The 15,042-nt window shown below is 40.1% G+C and overlaps 1 protein-coding gene across 3 annotated transcripts in view; it reads left to right on the top strand.

Annotated features, from left to right (window-relative positions):
• Positions 1-15,042, top strand: part of LOC121858346 (serine/threonine-protein kinase D3-like) — a 202,407-nt gene continuing 187,365 nt past the window's right edge. For 2 of the 3 annotated variants that reach the window (XM_042354759.1, XM_042354756.1), the window contains exon 1: positions 1-150. The gene's annotated coding sequence lies outside the window, so the exon portion shown is untranslated. Of the gene's footprint in view, positions 380-15,042 lie in introns of all 3 variants that reach the window. The other variant, XM_042354757.1, reaches the window with a different exon arrangement.

The raw sequence follows: 15,042 nt of genomic DNA, 5'->3' as shown, positions 1-15,042 counted from the left end.
GGAACAGATTCTGTCAGTGTCAGTGTAGGTGTTGTTTCGTACATACTACTTGCGATGTCCGGAGTGAAATGCTTTTATTAAATTTGTATGTGATTCGGAATACAAGTTTTTAGAGAGATAAGAAGTCCATATCAAGCCTCTGCGTCCAAGGTAAATTTTCGATATAGATCAATGCGCCCTACTTTAAAATCCATCTGTTTTTGTGGTTAGACGTACCAGTTTCTCTTGGGAAATTGCCTGTGACACAGATTTCGAACTCTGCGTTAAGGTTACCATCACACCACGCTGGGGGTTCATATTGCAGAGGAGCTCCTTGGTGTATTTGCGTCACGAATGTATACTCGTCCCTCCCTGTTCCATACCGACCTGAGTTCAGTTGGTAGGTGCAAGCGATTCTAGTTGGGCAATGGTGGTGGTACAAAGGCGGAGTTAGGAGATTAGTTAGTGCACCGTAGCCTAGACCAGAGCCACAGGTGTTACCTTCATCCACCCACCGCTTACCTCCACGACACCCACCCACCCAGCTCCCCTGCTCTCTGGCACTTGCTTGCTTCAGGGGTACATTTTTCTGGAGTTATATGAGTAAAAATATGCTGTTGAGCTTGTGAAAGTTAAATTAAGAAGTCTTAAATGAGTCTTATACTTGTAGAGAAAGGTCAGCCTTATGGGTGCCTCACAATGACTTGGCTTACGGTTAAGGCTCTGAATATCTCTGGTTTCTGATTCTGACTGGTGGTGTATGAGTTTGGAACTTTTGATACTTTTAGATAATGCATTTGGTTGGTAAAAGTGTATTTTTGGGTTGCTACATTAATACTGGTTTAACACTTTTGAGATTTTAGCTGTGCTTGTTTATTAATATTTTTAATAATGAAATATGCACCAAAATACTTACATTACCAGAATCTATTTCAGGCTGTCATTTGCTATTTTCATTACAATATTTACTTTTCAGAAGGGGCAAATAAGCCACTAATCACATACCTTCAGCTCTAAATTAAAACAAGCCAACATAGAGCCGAGTCTCATTTTAGTAGGAAGAAACTACTGAGTACTGTATAGGTAGTACTGTATCACTAGTTCGTTCTTAATAAAGTCAGACATACTGTACTTAAATGGTGATTTGGTTTCATCGCTGAAGTTGTGATGGCACTGGACTACTTGCACATTCAGGGTGAAATTTAAAGTACTGTACAGTATATATGTAATGGGAGTGGCAAATTTCATATTGAAACTACTGAAAGGAATATTTTACTGTGTAATTTTTTGTCACAAGGTATGACATTTAATAAATCAGTGCACTTAATTTTGATGTACAGAAAATCATTACCCAGTATTTGTTTTAATACAAAGATTGCAAGGCCAGTACTTTTACCTTTTACTTTTATACTCTTCACCACTGATAAGCTCGTTAGCCGCTTGGGCGATCTGTCACGTCTCTGTTACGCACTGTTGGCAAGTACTGGGCATGCACTGGCTCCTGAATGTACCTGAACCTGCTCCAGTCAAGTCTGGTCTTAAAAGAACTTACACTCGGTACCGTCACAACACTTTCTGGTAGATTGTTCCAAGAGTTCACAACGCTCACTCTGGAAAAGTTTGCCCTCACAGTTTTCTGGACCTGCGGCTTCTTCAATCTTGAGCTGTGACCCCTTGTGCGGTGAACGTCTGCCAGCTTCAAGTAAGGACACTTGACTGAGTAGTGCCCCTTGAGATGCTTATACACCTCAGTTAGGTCACCCCTTGCCCGTCTGCAGTATAAGCTAGGCAAGTTCAGGCGCTCCAATCTCTCAGGGTAGTTGAGGTGCCAAAGTACAGGCACCAGTCTGGTGGCCCTCCTTTGAACATTTTCAACCAACTGATAGTCCCTAGTATATCTCGGAGACCAGACTGGGTGACAGTACTCCAGGTGGGGAAGCACTTTACTCTTCAAGATCGTTATGAGGGACAGACCGTCTAGATATATGAACGACCTTCTTATAAGACTTAATAATTTATTTTCCCGGTTTACCTTCTCTCAATGGCCCGAAAACTTCAGCTCATTGTCAACATACACACCTAGGTCCTTCTCACATTGTCTCAAATAGTGCAGTTTCTTCATCCTGTTGGGACATATGATACTCCTCTTTACCATTGGTACATCCCAGGTGCTTCCTCTTACACAGAGTTCTTTCTGCAGCTCTTCAGAGTCGTCTTGGTTCTTGATTTCCCGAAATAATTTGGTGGCATCGTCAAACATTTGTATGGAGGCGTGTACAACGTCAGGCATGTCATTTATGAAACAAATAAACAACAGCGGGCCCGATACACTGCCCTGTGGTACCCCGCTTGTGACAGGTACAGATGATGATTTCGTGCCATTATTCACCACACCCTGCTTGCGGTCATGTAGAAAGTCTTCTATCCACGCTAGGACATTTCCCCGAATTCTGTACCCTTCCAGTTTGATTTTCAGCCTTTCGTGGGATGCACTGTTGAAAGCCTTAGCAAAATCTAGGTGTATACAATATTGTCGATATTACCACTCTGTTCCAGAATATGGGTCCAAATATCCAAGATACCTTGAGAAATTGTGTTAAGCAGGAGCGCCCCTGCATAAAACCGTGTTGGCAATCCTTTACAAGGTTATTTCGTAGTAGATGTTCCATCGCGGCATCTCTGATAATACTCTCAAGTACTTTACATATTATGCTGGTCAGGCTCACTGGTCTATAGTTGTTCATGGAGTGACAATCGCCCTTCTTAAAGATAGGACTCACATAAGCCATTTGCTAATCACTGGGGACCTTTTGTTCATCCAGGCATTTACAGAACAGGATCTTCAGGGGCTCGGCAAGCTCGTTGCACAACTCTCTTAGCACTCCGGGATGCACCATGTTAGGGCCGGGATTCTTATGGACCTTTAACTTTGACAGTTTATTTCTTATACCCTTTTTTGTGAACACAATGTGGGTCAGTGTTGTGTCATACCGTCTGTCCTCAAATGCAGGAAGGTTAATCGCATCCTCTCTTGTGAACACCGAGGAAAAGAAGCTGGTCAATGCCTCAGCTTTATCCTACAGGGTACTTGCATTTTTAATTTCGACTTTGCATAGCGGTAAAATGCCTTTGGGTTTGACTTGACCTTGCTTGCAACTAGTCTCTGGAACTCCTTTTCAGCCCTTCTGCACTCTGCCTTTGCTTGGAAGCAAGGAAAAAATATTGAAAAATTTTCTTAGAAAATTCAAAAAGGCTGTGCACTGCCACCCCTTCAGAGCTTCAGTGATTTAAGAAGGCAGTGGATATTTCGCTGTGACTGGCTAAGTTTCTATTACCACTATTTTACCATGAGTGCGCTCTGATTGGCTAATCGTCCATTATCGGTGAACAATGCAAGAACTATATTTGACTGTGACATTGGTGGCATTTGGTATTTATTTCATCGTGGGTCATTAGTTGTGCAGTTATTAACATATCTGACCATATTTCTGTTGTGCAGGGAAGCTACTAACAGAAATTGAAGTAAAGATTCGTTTTAGATTGAACATTGAATTTCATATTTCTATTTGTATAGGGAGAAAGCCCCAAAAAAGAAAAACACAAAATTATTGTATATTACGTTTCCGGCGCAAATTTATATAATTTTTAGAAATTTTAACCTGTAAGATTCCCCAATTACCAATAACATTGGTTGTTCAAATTGGGCAGTAGAGGGAAAATGTGGGGTAAAATTCTAAAAAGAACACCAAACAAGCCTTTGAAAACCTTACCTAACTTGTAAAAAGGTTAAAAATACGGTAATGTCTGAGACCACCACGACCACCAGAAGGAGGTGTTCGATTTTGTTCATTTTTTCCACATGTTCTTATCATTATAAAAGAGGCGACATTTACTAGAACCTAATAGAACCTGACCTAACCATCATATTAAACAGAAAGTACTTCACCAATCAGAGCGCATTCATGGTAAAATAGCGTTTGTAGGAACTTAGCCGGTCACAGCAAAATAGCCACTACGATTTAGAAAATAATCACTGAACTATGTCTACTTTTTACAGGAAAATACCCTGCTGAAATCAATTGTAATTATAAGCTGAGGTTAATTATGTGGACAATTTCATCACGTTGTCACTTTTGCTGGCCGAGAATTGAATGATAGGAGAAACCTAAACTTACCTAACCTATTGATATTATTGATATACAGGTATTGATATTGAAACAGTTTATTTAGCCAGAAAAACACATATACAGAGTCGATTATAATACCAATATTAACATGGCTGAGCCACTTGAGAGCCTGAGCTCTCTGGCGGGCACCTGATATATACCTGTACTGGGGTTAGGCTCATCTTTTTACCCAAGAAAAATTGCCAACTTGTACCCACGCCAACTCGTACCTAAGATAACTCGCACCCAACTCGCCCTCTGATTTTTTTTTTAGATGGAAGCACAGGCTTTATGTAGTACTGCAGAATACAAAGTAACCATAATTAGACAACGAAAGCGGCATGTTGAGAACAACAATTCCCCAGAGGCAGGCTAGAATGGTTGCATATAAAATTGTACACAATCAGTTCACAGTAGTGATAGAATGCTGCCAAATAGATAATGATGACATCAGAAATGAGGCTCACAAATTTGCAGAAATGTATCCCTTGATTAACAACCATAAGTAAGAACTGGACTTATTATTGTGTTGTAAATTCTCAGCTTTGTTGTTCTTGATACTGAACTTTGTTTAGTCTGCCCACAAGACTGTAGTAGAATCTATTACAAGCTCCAATCCTTGCTATAATTTACTTTGGTTTTACATAATTTCTTCTTCAATCTTGTACAGGTATTCTTATGTCATAAGTGATCCAAGGTATTTAAAGGATTCGATTTTTTAAATATTCATTCCACTTATACCGATATGTTGTGGGATTTGCCTTTGGTTTCTTTCCATGATCATTGTTTTGGTCTTATCCACATTTATTTCAAGTCCTGTTGAATTGGCTATTTCCTTAAAGGTTATTGCCAGCGTATCTACTTCTTGGATCCAGTTCATCAGTGTATACGAGCATTCTAATTTTGATCTTATTTAATTAATTTCCTTTCCGCATATGGTGGATTTCTCTTGATATATATATATATATATATATATATATATATATATATATATATATATATATATATATATATATATATATATATATATATATATATATATATATATATATATATATATATATTGTATGTATATATATGGGTACAAACTGTCTTGTAAATTGGGTACGAGTTATCTTGTAATTGGGTATGACTTGACATGTGCTGAGGGGTACTGTAAATTTCAAGTTTAACCGAGTTCGTATCGGAGGCGTTCGTAAATCAGGGACCCACTGTACAATGCAATACATAGCATGTTTCAGCGATATATGGCACATGGCAGGTTATGGTCCAGAGCTCCTCACATACAGTATATACAGTAAAAGTCCAAAAATCCGGATGCCAGAAATCTGGACCACCCGAGAATCTGGACTTTTCGAAAACTCAAACTTAATTTTTTATTTTTTTTAATTTAGCTGGCTTTTGTGTGTATTTTTGCATGCGTGAGCACCACAGCTGCACAGCGACCACGCAGTCGCCACTTTAAAACAAGTAATCAAACTGTGACAACGTATGAAATTTTGAGTCCTACTCTTTCCATTTACAGAGTACTGTACAAGCCCATAATAATGGCTCCCAAAGTAGATAAACTTCGTTGTGTGAAGAGAAAGAAGAACACGTTGAAATTGAGTGACAAACTTGAAATAATTAAGAAACTAGAACGTGGTGTGAGCAATACTGTTCTAATGGAAACATATGACATTGGAAAGTCTACAATTTATGATATAAAAAAGGCAAAGAATAAAATTTTACAATTCACAGCTTTATCTTTAAAACTGCTCGTTTAGATAAATGAAGCATGCTATATTTGCTAATGAATAAACTATCAAAATGTACCTGTTCATCTCTCCTTTATTTCTCCTGAAATTTGAATTTTAAAAGTACTGCCTGAGAATCCGGAAAATCCGAAAATCCGGACCGACCCAATCCCCAAGCGGTCCGGATTTTTGGACTTCTACTGTAGTACTGTATGATTGTTTATAAGTAAGACAGTTAAGACTTTGTCAATTACAATATAAGTTCCTCTATTTGCCTCTGCCTCTTTCAAGGTTTATTGGTGCATAAACATCCAGGTTCATTTGGTTGGCTGTATCAGTGGCTATCAATTTTTTTCCCATCAGATTTGCATAAGGTATTAAAAAATATTATGATGAAACTAAATTTCATATTTATCCTTGCAAATTGTATAGCATGTAAAGGCAAAGAGACAATATCTTAAGGGCACAGACTTAGTATGAGAACCTTGTAATTGTGTGTACAGTACTGTACTGTACAGTGAACCCTCACTTTACGCGGTTAATTGAACCCACGGCGGCCCGCGTAAAGTGAGAAACGCGTAAAGTGAACAACATAACATATGGGATTAATTGAAATAGAGACCGGGCCGACCCCCAAACTCCACTCTTTCCCGACACAATACGTACGTTTTACTAAAAATAACATCTTAACTTTATGATGGTATTCACACACACACAATATAGAAGGGAACAATCAATAAGAGAATAATATACTGAAGGTTAGGTTAGAAAAAAACAAGGTTGGGGTTCACACTTACGTTAGTAGAAGAGATGGGTCGGCGTAGGGGAATGGAGGCTGGTTCTGAGGCAGAGGGCAGGCTACTGGCCCTCAGGTGAGTCTTCATCGCTGTCATCCACACTTACTAGTGCCTCCCTGACAAATCCCTCAAAGTCATCATCACTGTCTCTGCCTCTGTCACTATCACTGGCTTGGGCTGGCTGTGGTGGGTTGCGGGCGAAGAACTCGGTTATGTTTTGCTGACGGCTGGTGTTTATGTTGTCGTGATAAACCTTGATGTAGGGCTCCATAGTCTGCAACAGCTGGGTAGTGAAGATTTCATACCTGTTTGCGTCAGGGTCGTCGGAAAGGAGGAGCTTGACTTTCTCAATACACTCGATGGCACCCCTAACATTACTATGGGATAAGCGGCGTTCTTCTTGGGATGACTCACCACCTGCCTCTTCACTGACGTCATCATCATCTACCATCTCGTCGGTAGTCACATCAGGATCCCTTATCACCTCCAGGATGTCGTCGTTGGTGGTCTCGGAGAAACCTGCAGCTGTAACACTCTGCGCAGCTTCTCTGGCAAGGTCCATTGCTACTGCAACAGTCTGAACCTCACCAGTCATAGATTTACTCTGCCTAACACCCGGAATACCTTGCAACACATGTCTCCATGCGTGACGAACAGTTGCTACAGACAGCTGATCCCATGCCTCCACCAAGAAGTCCACAGTTTTCTTGGCATTGAATGTTCTCCAAAATTGTCTCAAAAGTACTTCTTGTTCTGCCAACTGTGATCCTCGTCGTTTTCGCTCTTGCTATCGGTGTTGGTGTCACTCAGGTTACGCAACTCTTCCTTGGTGTTGGTGTAGTCGTTCAGGAGCTTGAATTTCTTGGCAGAGAATGCAGCTTTTACATTACAGATCAATTCTTGGTTCATGGGCTGTATTATAGACGTAGTGTTGGGAGGAAGGAAGACCACTTTTACGTTGGGGTGACGATCTAACAGTAGGGGCGAGTGTCCTGGTGCGTTGTCAAGCAGCAACAAAATCTTGAATGGAACATTCTGTTGCTCACAGAATTTCTTTACATCGGGAACGAAACTGTCATCAAACCAGGAGAGGGACAGAGTAGAGAACATCCATGCCTTACGTGCGATCAGCCAGTGGACATTTAGCTTGGTCATGTCCATGCTCTTGTAGGCGTGCGGCTTGCGTGCTGTGTGGATCACCGATAACTTGAGCTTACAGGTAACGGAGGCATTGGTGGTAAACAGGACGGTGATGCGCTCCTTCTGCAATTTCCGGCCCCGACACTTGCTGGCATTCTTCACAACGAAGGTCTTGGAAGGTAGCTTTTTCCAAAAAAGACCAGATTCGTCCATGTTAAACACCTGGTCATCGGTGTACTGTCCTTCCTCCATAATCTCACGTAAAAACGGAGGAAATTCCCTAGCCGCAACACGGTCAGCACTAGCTTCTTCACCACCAATGTTGATATTGGTGATCTTGTTCCTCTTCTTAAACATCTGTAACCACCCAGAGGAAGCATTAAAGGGTTTGGGCTGTGCAATTCCCATCTTTCGTGACACTGCAGCATACATTTCACGTGCGTACTCCTTACTGAGCGCGTGTCCACAGCCATGTTCCGTTGCGCCTGACGAACCAAGTAGCTCACAAGTAATTTTTCCGTCTTGAGAAGCACCTGGTTGTGGAAATACTTGATCATAGAAGCACCTGTAGACTTTGTGATGTTCATGTGCTCCTTTATCTTGGCTGCATCCTTCTTAATTGTCCTGATAGTTGATTCGTTAACACCATGCTGGCGCGCGAGATCAACCTGTCTTGTTCCTTTCTCCAACTCTTGTATGATCTTATATTTGATTTCGTAGCTTAAGGAACGTCGTGTCTTCTTTGGCTTAGGGCGGCTGGGTCCAGGTAATGCAAGGTTTCTTGTGGTGGTCCGGTGGAAGCCATTCTTATGGAACAATGGATACCGATATACACGGTGTAGCCAGGAGGGGTGTAACTGCCGCGGGTAGGTCAAGGGGCTTGAACGCTCCCGCGGCGGGGCACGTCATAGTACATTAAACCAATCACAGCTAGCGGGGAGGGAGGTAAGGATGCTTTGCCCAATCACAGCCCGATACGTCATATGACGTCACTGATAACGCAACAAAGACATACACTGCGCAACCTACTCGCGCCGCTTACACAACATGGCGGGAGGTTTGGATCCAAAAATGGCGCGGCGCGAGAGGACCGCCAGCCGCTCTCCGCGTAAATGAGTACACACACCGCGGAAAGTGAGCATTCCGTGTTCGGCAGGGTACCGCGTAAACGTGGAAACGCGTAAAAGTGAAACCGTGTAAAGCGAGGGTTGACAAGACTGTACTAGTCTGGGGCTATGGCTAAGCTGGAAATTGACTCCACACACTTCTGTTTAGGTATCATAATTGGTGTTTTGTTAATTTTGTAATTTGATTTATTCACCAAGCATCCATGTATTGTATCTCACTTGCTGAATCAGGTCGTTGGTGCAGAAGGTTGAAACATGCATGGGGTGTACAGTGAAGATGATTTGGTATACAGTACATACTGGTACTTTGATGAATCCTGTTACAGTACTGCTTAATTTGTTGAGAAAAATCACATGCCTGTACCTATACACTTGAGCTACCTGTAAATAGTCTTGCTACCCTTCATTTTGCTATTTCAAGAACATCTCTACACAGTACAGTGTTTATCTTTTACCTGCAGTGTAAAATGAGATACAGTACCGTATATACTGTACTGTACAGTACTGACCTTACCTAGACCGCATGCTATAGTAGCACCATAATATCTTGTATTTGCAAAGATCCACAATTCTGTATTATCAATAAGTTTAAGTACAACAGAATGCAGTCATATTAATTTTCTTGTTTGTTTTTGGATGTTAAATGTAATGTGGTTGGAAGCCCATCTCCCACCCACTCGTCCTGTCCTCATTTATGGACCTTCTTGAAAATACGCGTTTTCCTGCTTTCTAGGGCTGTCGTTTATTGGCTCCACATGCCCTTCACTGGTACAGTATGTGTGTGTGTCTACGTTGTTTACTGTATAGGACAGTATATACAAGCTGAGTCCAGTGTGAATTTATATGATAGATGTTACTGAATACTGTAGTATACTGTACATTTGGATGCACTATTACTGATGGTGATGGCACTTTGGCATCTGTAATGAAATTAGTACTGTGGCTGTATTACTGACAACATTTGACATTTAAACTTTTTGGTTATAATGTACCAACAACAACATTTTATGGCTATTTTCCATGCTTGTGTGGGGTAGCCAACTCTGTAAGTTCACACTGTAGCTAATTAGGTTCCCACAATACTGTACAGTATTGTATACAGGTATCCCCAGGTTCATCATAGGGTTGCTTACCTGTAAACCTTATTGTAAATTGAGTCATATTTTTCCATTGATTACTATTATAAATTGGCCATTTTCCACTCGTGATTATGTGATGGCAGCTGTCCATGCTCCACAGTCACTTGCAGTCTCTCTTGCCAGGTTCTTCTGTTATTTCTTACAACCTCTTCCCATATTATTCTTGGCCTACCCCCTGGCTCTCTTCCCCTCCACATTTAGGCTCATGCACCTCTTGACCCAACTGGTCTCATTCATTCATTCATTCCACTTGCCCAAACCATCTCATCTATACCTCAATACTCAGCCATCCTCTTAACTCAAGACAGGGCCCCCTCTTTGTGTCACATTGCACATCCTCCTCACCATTCTCATTTTAGCTTGCTTAAGCTTGCTTATGTTATCCTCTTAAATATTTGCATGCATAAACATTTGAAATGTAATACAGTACCACATAGGCAATAATTTAATGAAAAACAAAACTCAATTTGCTTAATAATCGCCACAGTTGACTCAGATAGTTTTAAAACTCCAATGGCTATAATTTTTTTGGAAGCCTAATTATGCCGTAACACATCCAGCTTAGCATCTAAAATGATAGCTTTACAGGGTCTTTTACCACTATACTGTAGTCTGTTCACTCAAAGCTTGCAACAGAGGTCTAGGGCAGTTAGTAGCAAAGCAGCTGATTGGTTGGCCAATGGACTGCCGAAGAATCACTATACGTAGTTCTTCAGTACAATATGTAATCTATCGTATTTACAGTACACTACAGTATAGTACAGTATTCTGATATTTTAGGGAATTATAACTATCTGTACTGTGTTCTATTTTAGTCTCTGATAATTTTTGCATTTAGGGAAGCAAAAATTTTTGTGTGAAACACTTGTAACATAGATAACTTGAAGAGAACAAGAAAAAAGTAAAAAAAAATTCAGCGACATCCACCATGCAGTGAGGAGGAGTTTACATCCCTGAATTTGTTTATGGTGTTTATGTTGTTTTTATGATTTTTTTACTAGTGCATTTCACATTCTGAATTTTGTTTCCTCAAACCAGAGTTGTTGTGCATTAAAATATTATAATGTAAATAATATAGATTAAATACTAAAGAACAGTAGTGATTCTTCGGGTGTCTACAGTATGTGCCTCGGTTGCAAGCTAAGAGTGAACAGACTGCTGCATGGAGGTATTGCTGCTGCTAATTCTCTTTCTGGTCACTTTTCTCACATCTCTTAAAGGACAAGTTTCTTGAAAAATGCAGGAAATTACTGGAGAGTTCTGCTAAATCTTGATATTGGATTTAAAAGATTCTGTGGCTTATAAACAATGCCATTATTACATTACAATTTATGCTAACCAGTCAATCTGATTTAAGCATATATGTGTACAGGTAAGCCTCTATTAAAATGGATTTAGGTTCCTGAAAACCTCATTGCAGGTCGAAATATTGTAAATAAGGATCATGAGTATGCCCTGAAACCTGTTTTCTCTTAAAAATATCACTGAGGTACAATAACATCTAAGTATTGAAAGAAATACATTGATGTTCCCATCCTCAAACTCTTGTTTTCTATTAGATATAATACAGTACAGTACAACCTATTGTACAATTTTTCCAAATTTTTGGGGATGATTTTTTGTCGAAATAGTGTTGTTAACGCGAATTATCGGAGATGGCGACATCATACAGTATATAGAAGCTTACCTGTATAAAATATATATTTATTGGAAATAAAGGAGGTATTTACAAATTTTCCATTTTCAAAAAATTAAGTATGATAGGTACAAATATTTGGGGAAGGGTAGTGATTCTGCTTTGGGGTGGAGAAAGTGCTGTAGGTGAGAAGGGTTAATGAGAATATTTTGGGTTTTAAGTAACTGGTGGACAAGAATCTGGTGACTTGTATCTGCATATGCCCCACTGGTTGGGCTGAGGGAGGAAGAAAATGACAAGTTCTGAGATGAGTTGCTGCATGTAGTATCAGAGCTTGGTGAAAGAGAAATTGTAGTACAGGTGCTCCTCTACTTACAAATGAGTTACGTTCCTGAGGCTTGATCGTAAGTCCAACTTTACTCCTGTAGATACCAAACATATTATAAAAAATGAAAAGATAATGGATGTTTAGTACAGCTATACCCTACAATACAGCCTTAAAACCTGGCTCAATCTTTGCCTCTTAGGTAATGTATGTTCTATCTGAAATTTTCTTCAAAATAATCCGGTCTCGTCTACATTAAACATCGTACTCTGGAAGGTAACTGCCCTCAATGATGATGTTTGTATCTCTGAAAGTTTGTAAGTCGAATGTTCTTAAGTAGAGGAGTACCTGTACTGTACTGTATGGTGATCTTAAGGTTCATGTTGGTGAACACAGTGAGTTGTGAAGGTGTGTATGATAGAAAAGGCTTTGAAACAAAAAATATTGAAGGTAAAGGAATATGTACTTGTGTTTGTAGATGCACTAAATATGGTTGTATGCAACGTATTGTTTAAGGAGAGGGCAGGTACGCTGATCATGTATGGGTCAGTTTACACAAAATCCTAGATTAATTACATGTGTGTCAGGAAATCAGACTGAATGCTTGTTTGGGATGTAAAGGTGATAGCAGGGGAAGAATGTGCCTTTGCAGCACAGTTTGCTTGTGTGTGACATGTTTAAAATGTGCAGAGAGAGGAAGGTGTATGTTCCAAGAAGGAAAATGTTGAAATTTAATGAAATATAAAGGAAACTTTTTGTGCTAAGTTGAAAAGAGTGAAATTGACCATCAGCAGTGTGAGCTGTTGCCTTTATTGACAGCAAGAGAACCTTCAGTATTGAGAGTACTGGCAAGGTTTTGTGTAGGCCGAGATGGTTTGGGCATGTGGAGAGCAAGGAGACCAACTGGGTCAAGAAATACATTTGTTTGAATATGGAGAATCAATTGCGGAGAAGTTGTATGAAATAACCTCAGCAATAAGAGCCTGACAAGAGAGGCTTCAAGAGACAGTGCAAGTGTGGAAAATGACCGTAAAACAATGGTGTGGTGGTGATGACATCTTGAAGTAATCTGGTCAGTACAGTACACCAAAGAACTTCAGAACACGAGAGGGTATTCCATCTGGTCCGTGGGCCTTATTCATATCTAGATTGGAGGTTATAGGAAAGTGCATGGGTTCAGTAAGAGTAGGAGGGGTAGAGCTGGAATTGTCTAAGGTGGAGTTAGAGGAAAATAAGGTGTTAAAAGAGATTGGCTTTATCAAAGGGAGTTTTGGCTATGGAGTTACCAAGTCAGAAAAGAGGTAGTGCAGAAGTTATTACAGATGTTTTTAGTTAAGGACCAGAAAGATTTACTAAAAGAAGAGTTAGTCAGGTCAGCGGTCTCTCTTTAATAAAATTCCACTTGACCCTATGAAGAAGAGCTTTACAATGATTCCTAGATGTAATGAACGAGGAGTGAGAAACAGAAGTTTCATAACTTGATATGCCTTATCTCTCTCTCCACATGCAAGAGAACAGGAGTGATCAAACCATGATTGTGAAGTGAAAGTTTTGGTAGAAGATGGGATAAATGCACTCATACCACCAAGTATAACCCCAGCAATGCTGTCAGCACATACCGAGGTGTCCCGAGTGGAAAAGCAGCATTCATCCCAGGAAAGTTGGAGAAGAATTCTTGCAAGGATTGCCAGTGTGCCCTCCGATAATGCTATAGTTGGCGTTTAGAGGGGGGTGGGGGAGGTGGTCGGGCCCTGTATGAGTTAATAGAGATAAGATTGTGATCAGAAGACCCTGGGGGGGAGGGGGGACAGATATTGAGTATGAAGAGTGAGAGGGGTTAGAGGTAAAACAAAGATCAAGAATGTTAGCAAGTTGGTTGTGTCGATCTGGAACGAGTGTAAGGTGTTTAATTATTTGTTAAAGATCATTAAGTAAGGAAAAGGACAATGTCTCGACTCCTCCTGGGTCATCCCTTAATTACAGAGCTAAGCCACTTTCTGTGATGTAGCTATCTTGCAAACCCTTAGGTAGAGGATCTCGGTGTTGGGGTGTGAGGAAAGCAATGACTCATGGCAAGAAGTGAGATAGTGAAAGAGTTCCATATACAGGTAGTTGGAAAAGTTGGGAGAACATTATAGAAAACAAAGAAAAATAGTTATAGTTGGTAGAGATAGTTTGAGCCAAATGACATTGGAAAGGGAAGATTGAAGATCTGTAAGTTGAGCTTTAAATGTATGTGTATTGCAGTTGGTTCATACATCTCCATTAGAATGGAAAGATGTATAAAGGTTGTAGATTGAGTCTTGAAAGTTTGGGTGAAGCTGCCTTGGACAGTTGACATTTCAGATACTGGAGTAGTAAGATATTGAGGGAAGAGGTTTCCTATCCCTGGTGTGCTAGGCAAGTCTATCTTGCATAACCTATAGGTTCCTTGTCAATTGTATTGCCCTCCAGAGGATACATTTATGTTTACTCTCCCAAGAACCTTACAGTCAGAAAGAACTTGTTCTAACAAGTTTGAGGAAAGGCATTTTGGGGAGATTTGTCCCAGTGTGTTTTTGTAGCATTAGTTGACCCAAGGAACCTTATGGTCAACTTATTTTTGAAGTTTTCTTTAATTGTCATATCATTTTTTTAATCCTTTCAGACTTACAGACATATTTCATACACTTGGGACCAGTGTCCTATGGACATATGAGGTACATCTTGATTTTTCTCACCTATTTCAAATATCTTGGAGCAGCTGTGATGTACTGTAATGTCATATGACACCAGAAGTAATAATTCACTCTCTGAAATTTTTCACAGCTACTTAATTCGCTCTACAAACACTGTGGTGAAGGAACACATTTGACAACTGTGAGTGATATCTGTGTGTCTTTCTTACTTGTTTTGAACTTCTATAAAGTACGTACCTGTATATTGTCCAGTGAATTATGTACTCGGAGGAAACCTGGATATCACCCTTCTCACTTGTGTCTGAGCCAGGACTCTAAC

This window comes from Homarus americanus, unplaced genomic scaffold (genome assembly GCF_018991925.1).
Source record: "Homarus americanus isolate GMGI-L3 unplaced genomic scaffold, GMGI_Hamer_2.0 scaffold57980, whole genome shotgun sequence".
Classification (NCBI taxonomy): domain Eukaryota; kingdom Metazoa; phylum Arthropoda; class Malacostraca; order Decapoda; family Nephropidae; genus Homarus; species Homarus americanus.
This window is presented reverse-complemented; position numbering and strand designations above follow the sequence as displayed.